The sequence below is a fragment of the Macaca nemestrina genome, chromosome 16 (genome assembly GCF_043159975.1).
Source record: "Macaca nemestrina isolate mMacNem1 chromosome 16, mMacNem.hap1, whole genome shotgun sequence".
Taxonomy (NCBI): domain Eukaryota; kingdom Metazoa; phylum Chordata; class Mammalia; order Primates; family Cercopithecidae; genus Macaca; species Macaca nemestrina.
In genome coordinates this window covers 23231594-23246298 of record NC_092140.1, presented here as the reverse complement: position 1 = coordinate 23246298, position 14705 = coordinate 23231594, and the positions used below count along the sequence as shown (strand labels likewise).

The 14705-nt window shown below is 35.2% G+C and overlaps 1 long non-coding RNA gene across 1 annotated transcript in view; it reads right to left on the bottom strand.

The window, feature by feature from the left end:
• LOC105477104 (uncharacterized) overlaps positions 1–14705 on the bottom strand; it is a 264418-nt gene that overhangs the window by 48851 nt on the left and 200862 nt on the right. The window lies entirely within an intron of this gene.

The following is a 14705-nucleotide window of genomic DNA, read 5'->3' as shown; positions in this document are numbered from 1 at the left end:
TCTTCTAGGCCATATATTAAAAAGTAGCCATTAACTGCTGTACATAGATCTGAAATAACATTTAACTGAGTGAGTGGATAGTATGATTCGGGAAGAAATTCCAAAGTGTGTATGCTGATGCACTGCTTTCACGAGATCTCAGAATCGTACCGCTTTAACAATCTAAACAGAGTTTAGAAACTAAAAGAAGAGAGAGGAAAACAGAAAAGGAAAAAGGGGTAACAGGAGAGGTAAAGAGGGAGGGAGGGAGAGAGAGAAGAAGACCAATAAATGCCACTAATTAGGGAGAAGGACTACAGAAAAATTATCACAGTATGAAAATATTCAAGAAAGGCAGTAGGTTGTATGGGAGAGTAAGAGATAGTATTCACTCATTTTAGAAAATATTTAGGTGTTGATTAGGTAATTTCAATGACTAGATTAAAATACAAGTTAGTAATATCCCAGTATATGTTATAGTCTAGCTCATCGAAAAATAAATCCCATTAACACCAGTTTTGAACTATGCTGAACTTTAAAGGGCAAGGCAATAATCATGATCAAGATTGTAGCATATAATAATAATGCCATCAGCTATGAAAGCAAGTCTATGTAGCCAAACAATAAAATAAATATCCTCTGTCGTGCCCATATAGAGAATTAATGGCTGGTTTGTTCCAGAATACTGAAAAGGGGGACTAACAGTAAGGAAAGAAAAAAATAATTAGACATTCTGAAGGTAAGCCCTAAATAACATAACAGAATGTTTGTTACTATAATAGAATTCCATTATATAGAGAGGCTAGTGTTGCATGAAGCCAAAAAGAAATTGTTTTGAGAAAATACTTATCTGTTTTTAGGATATGATGTACAAGAGTTTTAATAGTCCTACTCTTCCTCCTTGTGTCTACAAAACATATATAAATGTCTATATTTACTGGGGTAGGCAGAATAATGGCCCCCCAGAGATGTCCACATTCTAATTCCTGGAACCCAGGAATATGATACAGTAGATGGCAGAATGGGATTTTGCAGATGGATTTAAGTTTTCAACCATAAAATAAGAAAATTATTTTAGATAATGCAGATGGGCCAAATATAATCATATGGACCTTTCATAGGGCAAGAAGACAGTGGAAGAACCAGGGGAGTGGTTGAAGAAAAAGCAGAAAAGATTTGAGACATGCCAGAGAGACAGTCCACTGTTTTGGCTTTCAAGGTAGAAGTAGGGGTCTAGGATAGTGGCAAATAAGAGTGAGCAACAGCCTGCAGCTGATAGCCAGCAGGAAAATGGAGACCTCAGTCAGAAAACCACAAGGAGCTGAAATTTGCAAACAATCTGCAAAAGCTTGGAAGTGGATACCCCCCCAACTCCCCAAACCTCCAGCAGAAGATTTTGCCTTGCTGACACTTTGGGCTCTCTTAATTGACAAGTAGTAATTGTATGTATTAATGGGGTGTAATGTGGTGTTTTGATATGTGCTTACGTTGTGGAATAACCAAATCAACTCAAATCAGTTAATAAATTTATCACCTCACATACTTATTATTTTGTAGAGAAACATACAAAATCTACTTTTTAATGATATTTATATATATTTGCTTATATACTAATGCTTTACAATTTATTATAGTCACCATTCTCCCTTTTCCCCCGTACCTTCCCCAACATCTGATAATCATCATTCTACTTGCTACATCTATGAGTTTGACTTTTATAGATTCCAGCAATCTCCCTTCTGAGTATATATCCAAAGGAATTGAAATCAGCATGCCAAAGAGATATCTGCACTTCTGTGTTCATTGCAGCATTATTCACAAAAGCCAAGATATGGAAACAACCTAGGTCTCTATCATTGGATGAAAGGATAAAGGAAGTACGATATATATACACAATGAAATACTATTCAAACTTTAAAAAGAAGGAAATTCTGTCATTTGCAAAAACATAAATTAAACTGGGGGAGATTACGCTAAGTGAATTAATCCAGGCAAAGAAGAACAAACATGGCATGATCTCATGTACAATCCATGTCTTAGTCTTAACTACAAAAGTGTGAGATAATAGATTTTATTTTTATTTATTCTATTTTTTTGAGATAGAGTCTCACTCTGTCACCAGGCTGGAGTGCAGTGGCGCAATCTTGGCTCACTGCAACCTCCACCTCCCAGATTGAAGCGATTCTCATGCCTCAGCCTTCTGAGTAGCTGAGACTAGAGGCATGCACCACCACACCCAGCTAATGATTGTATTTTTAGTAGAGACGGGGTTTCACCAAGTTGGTCAGGAAGGTCTCGATCTCTTGATCTCATGATCCGTTTGTCTTGGCCTCCCAAAGTGCTGGGATTACAGGCATAAGCCACCTCCCAAAGTGCTGGGATTACAGGCATAAGCCACCGTGCCCGGCCAGTATAATAGATTTATAATGTTTTAAGCCAATTGTAATTATTTTATGGCAGCAATAGAAAACTAATAACTTGTTTCTAAATTTTATAAGCATGAATAAAAAACTACCTTCAAAAGTAAAGCAGAAGTAGACTAATGATAGGTATATCAGACTTATTAGAAAGAGGGATAATTTTGTGCTAAGGCAAGACCTGCCAAGTAAAAGTGATGGAAGGTATTAACTAGTCGGATATCCATTGAGTATGAAAATATTTATTTATTTTCTTCTGCTCAGCTAACATAATTAATGCAATATAATAGGGCTTTGTCTTATAAGATCAATTTAGTGAATAAAATCTATTCTATTTTAGTGATATTGGAAATAACTTAGTACCAAATCAATTATTGCAAGTTCATATATTTCAAGTTCAGTATAGAGATAAATGGTTTATGTATCTTTTATTTTGCATGAAAATATCATTTCTTGACATATCCATAGGTTTATTTTGAATAAAGTAATATATGTCCTAAAATGAGCAAAGTATTGAAAGCAATAAATTGAAAATAACATATTATACATAGCAGTGTCATTTTGAAATGATTTAAATATAATTAAATATGGCAGAGCTTATGCCATATTTCATTTTAGATCTTTTAAATATGTTAGTATTGGTGTCTTAATTGATAAGAGGTTTTAGAAACTGAGTACATGAAATGATAATTCCTCCAAGAAAAAAGTGGTCTTCAAAAGGACAAAATTACAACTTATTTCCAGTATTATATATTCTGAAATGAAATGCCATACATAGATTACAACTATAATGGAAAATCAAACTAGCAAACATTCTCTCTCATTACGTTTCTCACTCTCTATCTGACTTCTATGTGTCGGCCTACATTTCTATTTATCATCATGTAACTAAAAACAGAAAAACGTATCAGAAGATATAAGCAAGTGTCATATTTTGTTGTTGAATAACAACACAAAGATATAAGAAGAATAGCCCTTATTGTTATTCTATAGACATCTATTTTAAAGGTCTCCTTAACAAATGTTAATATAAAAACTACATGCAATTTTAGAATTTGATACCCTAACTTGAAATAGAGACAATAGTCATTTTTACTTTCACTTTCTCCAATATGATTTTTTTCAAAAATAGCCACAGATGTCCAAACATTTATATGGAATCAAAAATCTGTTAAAGTGCTGCTTTAGCTTTGTTTACTTATAAATTTACAAATTTACAAATTAAAATAAACGATGAATATTCTTAAAATTTCTTTTCTTGCAGCCAGAAAACAAACTCGCTAAAATAAAACTGCTGCTGCAAAAATTTGATTTTGAATGTGCACGCCCAGGTCCGTCTGATTTTCCCAAAGATTCTACTAGATTTTCTCAAAAGAAGAAAGTTATTAAAAATCAATGGATTGGCCAGGCACAGTGGCTCACACCTGTAATCCCAGCACTTTGGGAGGCCCAGGAGGACAGATCACTTGAAGTCAGGAGTTCAAGACCAGCCTGATCAACATGGTGGAACCCTATCTCTACTAAAAATACAAAAATTAGCTGGGCATGGTGGCATGGCCTGTAATTCCAGCTACTCAGGAGGTTGAGGCAGGAGAATCACTTGAACCCAGGAGGCGGAGGCTGTAGTGAGCCTAAATCAAGCCACTGCACTCTAACCTGGGTGACAGGGCATTTCTCTGCCTTGAAAATATAATAATTAAAATAAATTAATTAATTAAAATAAATAGATTACACCAAATTTTTTTGACAAAAGAAATTGTTTGAAGATGATTATTTCTTGAGTATTGACGTTTCACACACTAGATACTTAGTGCCATTTAAATAGATTTAATTATTCATTATTTTTGTCAATGTGTTTGACTTCAAAATGTTTCTGCAATTTATATTCCACAAAATATGATTATTTAGCAAGGTTGGCACAGTTTTACAAGTTTTTTTTAATAATTTCTGGCTCCAGTTCAAATTCTGAAATCATATCAGAAATAAATGCAAACATTAATGGCTGCAAAATTGTTGTCTCATTCATAATCATTGAACACTCTTGGGTAATTTGATAATATTTAGTAAATTTTAAAACAATTTTCCACAATATATTTTTTTCATATGTCTATTTCTAATGTTAAACTTCTTAAATTCATTTTCAGCCAAATGATTGTACCAAAGGACTATTGTCATCAACTGTGCATTTTTCTTGTAACAATCATATTGCAATTATTAGAGCATTGCATTAATTTGCAATTCTATCTTACAATATTGGGCACATACTTAAATTGCCTACTAGTGTTTTAATACCTTTCAATTGTTTGATTTTCTTTTAAAGAACTTCAAAGATATCTGAGAGGCAAAGGACTGTGATCCCAAAGACGATGATGTTTAAAGCCACATATTTTTAAATCTCGTTTCTACATTATGCTAGGTGTGAAACTGTACAAGTTATTTAATATGTGTCTCAAGATGATCATGTGAAAAATGATAATATTTCTTTTTTCAAAGGTATAGTTATGATAAAATATGAAATATGGGAATGCTTGGCATATAAGTCATCGAAGTATCATCAAAATAAGTTTTGTATCATACTTAATGAACTGTTTGCCCACCCTAAGACCTTCTATTGTGTTTCATTACAGTCATCTTACAGTTTTATCTCTTAAACTTAGGCCAGGGATTGCTTTGAATTAGTGTTTATGTTGTTGTTGTTACTAGTTTTGTTCTTTGCTGCTGTTGTTATGTTTTTGTTATTGTTATTACATGGTGTGAGGTAATAGTTTAACTTTTTCATGTTTTGTTTCTGGCTTTTTGTTTTTTGTTTTTATACATGTGTATAATCCAGACTGTCCCACATTTATTAACATAGGGGGAAAACTGGTCTTTCTCTAGTTGTAATTTACCATGAACTTCATTTTAGCTCAACCTGATTTTGCTTGGACTTTTCCATAGGTCTAGTAACATAAAGTTTTTAAAACTTTTTCCCCAAGTGAAAACGGTCAGAAAACTGTCAGGAATTAGAAAATATAGTATGTTTTTAAAATTCATTATTTAATAAAAGTGATTATTATTTTAGATCTTAAAATATGCCTACTTAATTTCTCCCCAACTGTATATTCTTATTTTTGTCATGTAAGTAAAAAAAGCAACATTTATTTATGAAATATGTAAAGTTAAATTAAAAAACAGATTTACTTTTACTGAAACACCAACAAGAATTGTAATAGGAAATTAAATTAGAGAATATATAAGATAAACAGTTGCATAATGTTTTAAAATGTCCATGTTTATTTTCTTTTGTCTTCTCAGTGGATATCACACATTTCAATCTTACTATTGCTATTGCTGTACATTGCTATTACCTCTACATTTGTGCCCAGAACTTTCAGATTTGTTCCTATTATTCATAAGAAAGTAGTTCCAGAAAACTCAGAGATTACCTGGCAATCTGTCAAAGAGAGGTGAAAACTTTTAAAAAGTAATGTATCTAAAATCCTTTCCTTATTGTCAACTAAAGTAGACATATTTTTCTGTATCAAATGTTTTCTTAAATTCGAGATAACTTTACCTAATGAGAACAAAAAATGTTCTGCATTTTCCCCTGTAATAAGACTATAATAACTAAATCAACAAGCTAGAATTTTATAACCTCATATTCCAAGATTTTCTGAATGAATTTGTCAAAAGGAATTTATACATTTAATATTTATGTTTATACTGTAAATAATTTTATTTTACAACACATTAGCTAAATAAAAATTAATACTATATCTTTCTTCTATATTACTTGTATTAATAAATTATTTCTGTGTAACAAATTATCCTAAAATTTAGCAGCTTAAAAAAGTGTGTTATATAGTACAGTTTCTGAGGGTCAGCGACCCAGAAAGAAACTTATAGGTGCTCTGGCCCATGCTCAATCACCATGTTGTATTCCACCTGCCATCCAGGCAGCAGTCTTTCTAGGCCTGGACTGGAACTAGAGAATTCTCCAGGCTAAGTCATATGGTTGTTAGAAATCATCAGTGCTTTCTGGTTGTTGGCAGAAGATGTTTCTTCTTTGCCTTGTAGACCTCTCTACAGGCTGCCTGATTGTCCTCACAAAATGACAGCTGGCTTTTCCCAGAGCAACTCCGAATATTTAAGAGAGTCTCTTATGATCTAATTCTGGAAGAGATATGTCTTCACTTTTGCCATATTCAGCTGGACATCCACACCAAAATTAAGCTATTCTGTGGGAGGGAACTAAATTATGGTCTACGTGAATAGCAGGAGGGGTTCACAATCACTTATATAAGCAGTGCAGTATCTTTTAATAATTTAATTTCATGGTATGTCTAGTTTAAATAAGAATATTAATTCTAATATTATTCTTATTAATTCTAATATAGGGTATGCTAAAATAAATTACTACCCACCAAAACTCTCTAAAATAAATACCGATTTAAATATATCATAGGATAACTTCACTGCTCTTAAAAATTATTACGTAGGTATATAAAATTTTAGTGGAAAAATAATGTGTACAAATAAATATTATTTAGCTTAGTAGAAGAAAATATGTGATAGAGTTTTATTCAGTTCTAGGCAATGTCGAAATTATTTTTCTTAAGAAATGGCTGTGAATTTCTACCACCTCAGCTTAACTGTCATAAACACACCAGAAACACGCAACTACCTTAGGGGACTAAACTCAAGACAATGTGAGATGTTCTGAAAACCAAACTAAAATGTTACATAGTCTGAGAAAAGAACAGTTATATAATGTTTTCTCTAAGGTAAAGTCCATTTAAGAAAAACTATTCAGGGCTTAAGGATTGTATTAATGGCAATGCCTAGTACTGTTATGAATCTTTGCTCAGTCTTCACTAGCTTACTCAGTCGGTAGTTGAAAGAACCTCAGTTCTCTCATGTTCAGCTATGATTCTTTCTTTTAGTGCATGATGTCCTATTCTGTTATCAAAGACTTCCATCAGAATGCTCATTGGAGCCTTGTGACTACTGTAAAAATCACTATATCTAAATATTATTATTTTTGAAGAAATTAAATAAAATGCTTTAGTGTTACTGGACCAAAAAGTGTGTTTGCAAAAAACTCATGTTCATGCATTCATGTAAACAAATACATACACACACACACACACACACACACACACACACACATACCCCTCAGTCATTCTAAGTCTTCCTTATATGTCACAAATATGCAACTTTTCTCTCTGCCAAAATTGCATGATATAGAGTCACATATAACGTCTTCATTTTTCATTTGCTCCCAGTTTGTTTAATCTTCCAGTGGTGACCCACAGAGCTTTGCTAAATAGATGGAAATTACCAGATCAGTAACACGAGCCTCACAATTTAAAATATGACCGCTTTGAAGTAACATTCACATAAGGTCATTGTAGAGGTAAGTGTTTTGAATATAAGATTATGTGTAAAATGATCCGATTATTTTAATAATAGAATTATGTATAACATTAAATTAGTGCTTCTATTTTATACTTTCAGCCTCATTATTCATAAACTGAATTTCAACTAATCAAGTGTAACACTCAATGACTAGTACAGATAGCATCAGTATCTGTAATACAGATAGCATCAGCATTTTCACTGTCATGTTAGATATATCTAATTCTTCGGGGAAATGAGTTAATAGTATAGGCTTTCACTGAAAAATGGTAAAGTGCAGATATAAAATATTTGTATACTTAAAGTTATAAAAGTTATCATCACCTTTTTTGTATGTTCAAAAGTGAATTTGTTCTATGTACCCTTTGATCATTATTTAACTTTTGGTATTTGTCAAATTCCCACTGCCATCTGTGTACTGTTTTGACTAAAGCATAATTAGTGTTTTAAAAAGTCATCTAATTTTAATTCTGAAATCCCATAACATGAATTGCTTGATTTTTTTCTTAGCTCTTTGGCGTCACTCATCTTTTTTGTAAATTTTGCATTTATAGCAATTATTCCTTCAAGGTATCTGCATGTAGGCATTTTCAATTTATTTCTCAAGTGGAGCTCCCTGAATGGCAGAAGAATAAGAGAAATGGCAGATTGGAGTTTTAACATGATTTCCTGTTCATCTTGACTGCCAAGGCTAAACTTGTAATTAAAGGATAGTCCCACAGCAATACCAAGCACACAGCAAGTAAACACAAGCCTATGTTTATAGGGCACTTTTACTTAGTTCTTGGTTCCCAGAAATATTTTTATAAGAGTAATGCAGATAATTACCATAAAATACACTACTATTTAAGTAGCCCCTTTTATGCTGAATCTGAACACATTAACAACTTCATTCTTAGCAGAATCTTTTTAAAACATGAGAAACAGTTCTCGAGTCATAACTACGGTGGACAAAAAAGAATATAAAATCAGTGTCATAAAAAGCTAGGCTTTTGTGGTCTTTGGAATCAGACAGATATTTGTCCTTTTCACTAACCTACCTTTATACATAAATTCTCTCTTAATCTCTGTCTTAATCTTCCATAAAAATAGTAGGTACTTCAACGACTAAATAAAAGAGAACATACTGAGTTTTTGTCATGACTTATATGTATGTGACTTAGCCTACTATCAGAAATCATTATAAAATAGGAAAATAGATATAAACTAACGTTTTAAGGCATTGAACAATTCAGGGATCTGATCTTTTATATAAGAAAAACAAATGAGGTAAACTCAGTATTCATTCCAATATTCTAACTGGGTGCACTTCACAAACCACAACACAAAGTCATTGAGCCCTAACAAAAAGCATTGCTCTCATTAGAGAGAGGAACTGGAGACCAGGGTGTGGAGTTCTGGTGGCTAGAATTTACACTGGTTTCTACAACAGAAAAATCTCTGCAAATGAAAGTTTCAGAGAGCTGAAGAGGGGTTTCTTTGAGTTTGTGACTAAATGAAAAGCTGTAAATGCATGTGATAAGACTCTGTGGCCCGAAGGGTTTAAGGAACTATTGGGGTAACTTAATTTAATCAAGGATGATGCAGAACTCACAGTTCTGGGTGTTACTGTAGTTCCAGCCATCCCACTGACAGAACTTGTTGAATAACTTGGTATTAGAAAGAAACCTCAGAGAAATTAATCTATCCACAGGGTAACAACTACAGGAGGCATGAAGTAACAAAGCCTAAAATCATGCCTCAACAAGACCAAATTCCTGAGTCAATAGATTAACTGCCTTCCATAACAAAGTTAAACACTTCAAAGAATGATAACAGCAAGAAAACTCCACATAATCCATCCTTTTAAAAACTACTAGATATGCAAAAATTATAAAACTTAAAACACAATGCAAAGAAAAATCAGTCAGTAGAGAAAGACCAAAAGATAAACCTGATAGCAAGTGAGAAAATAAGTACTTTAAAACAATACAGTAGTTATGATTGTGCTCAATAAAATACAAAATAATTTATGCATACAGTGAGTAAAAAGATGATGAAAAAAGGAAACAATTAAAAAAAATAAAACAAGAAAGCAATGGTAATTAAGGCAGTGTAGTGTTGGGAAGAGAATACACAAACAGATCAATGGAACAAAAGCTAGTGCCCAGAAATACGCCCACACAAATATAGTGAACTAATCTTTGACAGAGGAACAAAGGCAACACAATGGAGTAGAGATTTGACTTGTCAACAAACGGTGCTAGAACAATTGGACATCCATATGCCAAAACAAACAAACAAACTAAATTCACACATAGACCTTACACCTTTCAGAAAAAGTTAGCTCGAAATGAATCTCGGACCTAAATGTAAAATAAAAAATTATTTAACAACCAGATGGTAACATAAAAGAAAATGTAGATAATCTTGAATTTGGCGATGACTTTTTAGATACAACACCAAAGATACGATGAAAGAAAGAAATTGGTCAGGCATAGTGGCTCACACCTGTAACCCTAATACTGTGAGACGTCAAGGTGGGAGGATCATTTGAGCCCAGAAGTTCAAGACCTGCCTGGGCAACATAACAAGATCCCATATCTACAAAAAATACAACAAACACACAAAAAATAGCCATGCATGGTGACATGTGACTGTGGTCCCAGCTACTTGAGAGGCTGATGGAGAGGACTGCTTGAGCACAGGAGGTTGAGGCTACAGTGAGCCATGATTATGCCACAGCACTCCTGCCTGGGCGACAGTGTGACACCTGGAAAAGAAAAAGAGAGAGAGAGAGAGAGAGAGAGAGAGAGAGAGAGAGAGAGAGAGAGAGAGAGAAAAGGAAGGAAGGAAGGAAGGAAGGAAGGAAGGAAGGAAGGAAGGAAGGAAGGAAGGAAGGAAGGAAGGAAGGAAAGAGAGAAAGAGAGAGAGAGAGAGAGAAAGGAAGGAAGGAGGGAGGGAAGGAAGGAAGGAAGGAAGGAAGGAAGGAAGGAAGGAAGGAAGGAAGGAAGAAGGAAGGGAAGGAATTAATTATAAACTGGACTTTGTCAAGGTTAAAAATGCCTGTTCTGTGAAAGACACCCAAGAGAATAGAAAAATTAAAGATTGAGAGAAAATATTTGCAAAAACCATGTTTGCTACAAGGCTATTATCCAAAATATATAAAGAACGCTTAAAAAGCAGCAATAAGAAGATGAACAACTGATATGGTTTAACTGTGTCCACATCCAAATCTCACATTGAATTGTAGCTACCATAATTTCCATGTTTCATGCGAAGGATCTAGTGTGAGGTAATTGAATCATGGGGGCAGTTCTCCCATGCTGTTCTCCTGATGGTGAATAAGTCTCATGAGATCTGACGGTTTTATAAATGGGATTTTCCCCAGACAAATTTTCTCTTGTCTGCTGCCACCTAAAACATGCCTTTCACCTTCCACCACGATTGTGAGGCCTACCCAACCATGTGGAACTGTAAGTCCACTAAACCTCTTTTGCTTTGTAAATTACCCAGTCTTGGGTATGTATTTATCATCAATGTGAAAACAGACTAATACAGTAAATTGGTATTGAGAGGGCAATGCTATAAAGATACCAAAAATTGTTGAAGCAACTTTGGAACTGGGTAACAGGCAGGGACTGGAAGAGTTTGGAGGGTTCAGAAGAAGGAAGGAAAATGTGGGAAAGTTTGGAACTTTCCTAGAGAGTTGTTGAATGGCCTTGACCAAAATGCTGACAGTGATATTGACAATGAAGTCCAGGGTGAGGTGGTCTCAGATGGAAATGAGAAACTTGTTGAAAACTGGAGTAAAGGTGACTCTGGCTGTGTTTTAGCAAAGAGACTGGTGGCATTTTGCCCCTGCCCTAGAGACTTGTGGAACTTTGAACTTGAGGGAGATGATTTAGGGTACCTGGAAGAAGAAATTTTTAAGCAGCAAAGCATTCAAGATGTGACCTGGTTGCTGTTAAAAGGATTCAGATTTAAAAAGGAAACAGAGCACAAAAGTTCAAAAAATTTGCACCTTGATGATGCAATAGAAAAGAAAAACCCATTTTCTGAGGAGAAATTCAAGCCTGCTGCATAAATTTGCATAAGTAGTGAGGAGCCAAATGTTAATCACCAAGACAATAGAGAAACTCTCTCCAGGGCATGTCAGACTTTGTGGCAGCCCCTCCCATCCCAGGCCTGGAGGCCTAAGAGGAAAAAGTGGTTTTCTGGGCTGGGTACCCTGCTATGTGTGGCCTAGGGACTTAGTATCCTGTTTCCCAGTCACTTTGGCCATGGCTAAAAGGGCCAAGGCACAGCCTGGGCTATGGCTTCAGAGGATGCAAGCCCCAAGTCCTAGCAGCTTCCACATGGTATTGAGCCTGCAGGTGCATAGCAGTAGAAAATTGAGGTTTGGGAACCTCCTCTTAGATTACAGAGGATGTATGGAAATGCCTGGATGTCCAGGCAGTTTGTTGCAGGAGCAGGGCCTTTATAGAAAACCTCTGCTAGGGTAATGGAGAAGGGAAATGTGAGATTGGAGCCTCTACACAGAGTCCCCACTGGGGCACTGCCTAGTAAAGCTGTGAGAAAAGGGCCACCATCCTCCAGACACCAGAATGGTAGATCCACTGAAAGCTTGCACCATGCACCTAGAAAACCTGCAGACACACTCAGTGCCAGCCCAGGAAAGCAGTCAGGAGGGGGGATGTATCCTGCAAAGCCACAGAGGTGGAGCTTCCCAAGACCATGGGAATCCACCTCTTGCATCAGCATGACCTAGATGTGAAACATGGAGTCAAAGGAGATCCTTTTGGAGCTTTAGGATGTGACTGTCCCACTGGGTTTTGGACTTGCAAGGGGCCTACAGCCCCTTTGTTTTGGCCAATTTCTCCCATTTGGAATGGGTATATTTACCCATTGCCTGTACCTTCATTGCATCTGAGAAGTAACTAACTTGCTTTTTATTTTACAGGCTCATAGGTGGTACGGACTTCCCTTGTCTCAGATGAGACCTTGGATATGCACTTTTGAATTAATGCTGAAATGAGTTAAGACTTTGGGGGACTGATGGGAAGGCATGTTTGGTTTTGAAATGTGAGGACATGAGATTTGGGAGGGGCCAGGGGTGGAATGATATGTTTTGGCTCTGTGTCCTCATGGAAATCTCATCTTGAATTCTGTCTCCCATAATTCCCACAAGTTATGGGAGGAACTTGGTGGGAGGTAATTGCATCATGGTGGCAAGTCTTTCCCATGCTGTTCTCATGGTAGTGAGTAAGTCTCATGAAATCTGATGGTTTTATAAGTACCAGTTTCCCTGCACAAATTCTCTCTTATCTGCCATCATGTAAGACATGCCTTTCACCTTCCACCATAATTGTGAGGCTTCCTCAGCCATGTGGAACTGTGAGTCTATTAAACCTCTTTTTCTTTGTAAATTACCCAGTCTGGGGTATGTCGTTATAAGCAGTGTGAAAACAGACTAACGCAACAACTCACTTTAAAAATGGTCCAAACACTTACACCTTACCAAAAAAGACACATGGATGGGAAATAAACATTTGAAAAGATCTTCCAATTCATATGTCATCAGGGAAATGGAAATTAAAATGACAATCAGATACCAGTGCAGAGTCACTAGAATGGCCAGAATCCAGAACACTGACAGCACTAAATATTTGCAAGGATGTGGGGCAACAGGAACTCTTATTCATTGCTGGTGAGAATCCAAAATGGTAGTCACTTGGATGACAGTTTGCCAGTTTCTTACAAAACTAAACATATTCTTATTACATGATTCAACAATTATTCTCCTTGTTATTTACCCAGAAGAGGTGAAAGCTTATATCATCACAAAAACGTGCATATAGTTGTTTATAGCAGTATTATTCATAATTACCAAAATGTAAAACAACCACAATATTCTTTAGTAGGTGATTGAATAAACTCTGGTACTTTCAGATAATGGAATATTACCCAGTGTTAAAAGGAAATGAGTTATCAAGCCATGAAAAGATAAAGGAAACATAAATGCATAAAACTAAATGAAAGAAGCCAATCTGTAAACACTATATGCAATATAATTTCAACTATACATTTGAACCCTGCCTCCTGGGTTCAAGCAATTCTCGTGTCTCAGCCTCCAGAGCATCTGGGACTACAGGCATGCCGCACACTTGGCAAATGTTTTGTATTTTTAGTAGAGATGGTTTTTCACCATGTTGGCCAGGCTGGTCTCGAATTCCCAACAATTTTTTAACAAAGCTGGATATCTACCTACTCTGCAATTCAGGAATCCCATTTAACATATGGACTCAAGAGAAATGAAACTTTTTACCCACAAACAAACTTTTACAAAAATATTTATGTAGCTTAATATGTAACAGGTAAAACTAGAGATAATGTGGACATCCATAAAGAGAATGGTCAAATAAATTTAGTTATATTCATGTAAACTACTACTAATAAACAAAACACTGTAATATCTCAAAAACATTATATTGAGGGTAAAAAGTCAGACACCCAATAGTAAAAACTGTAAGATTTCATTAATATGAATTTCTGAAGCAAGCAATACTAATCTATGATGACGAAAATTTTCAGAGTTGCTAGGAGTATGGGGATTGAGCAAGGAGGGCCTGAGGGAACTTACTGAGATGATGGAAATGTTTTTGTCTTGATGGTAGTGTGAGTTACACAAGTACTACTTTTGTTAAAATATAGAATTTAGGCTTATATATGCTTGCTCTAATGCATATGCTATAATACAGAAGAAAATAGAAATAGCATACTACAACACAGCACAGGATAGAACACATATGAAATATTCAATACACATTTTCTGTGTGTGTGTGCGCGCGCGCCTGCTATCTCTATAATAAAGCAAATTACTACCAAATTAAACTCAGTAACAGAGCAAAATGTCTATACAGTAATAAGTAA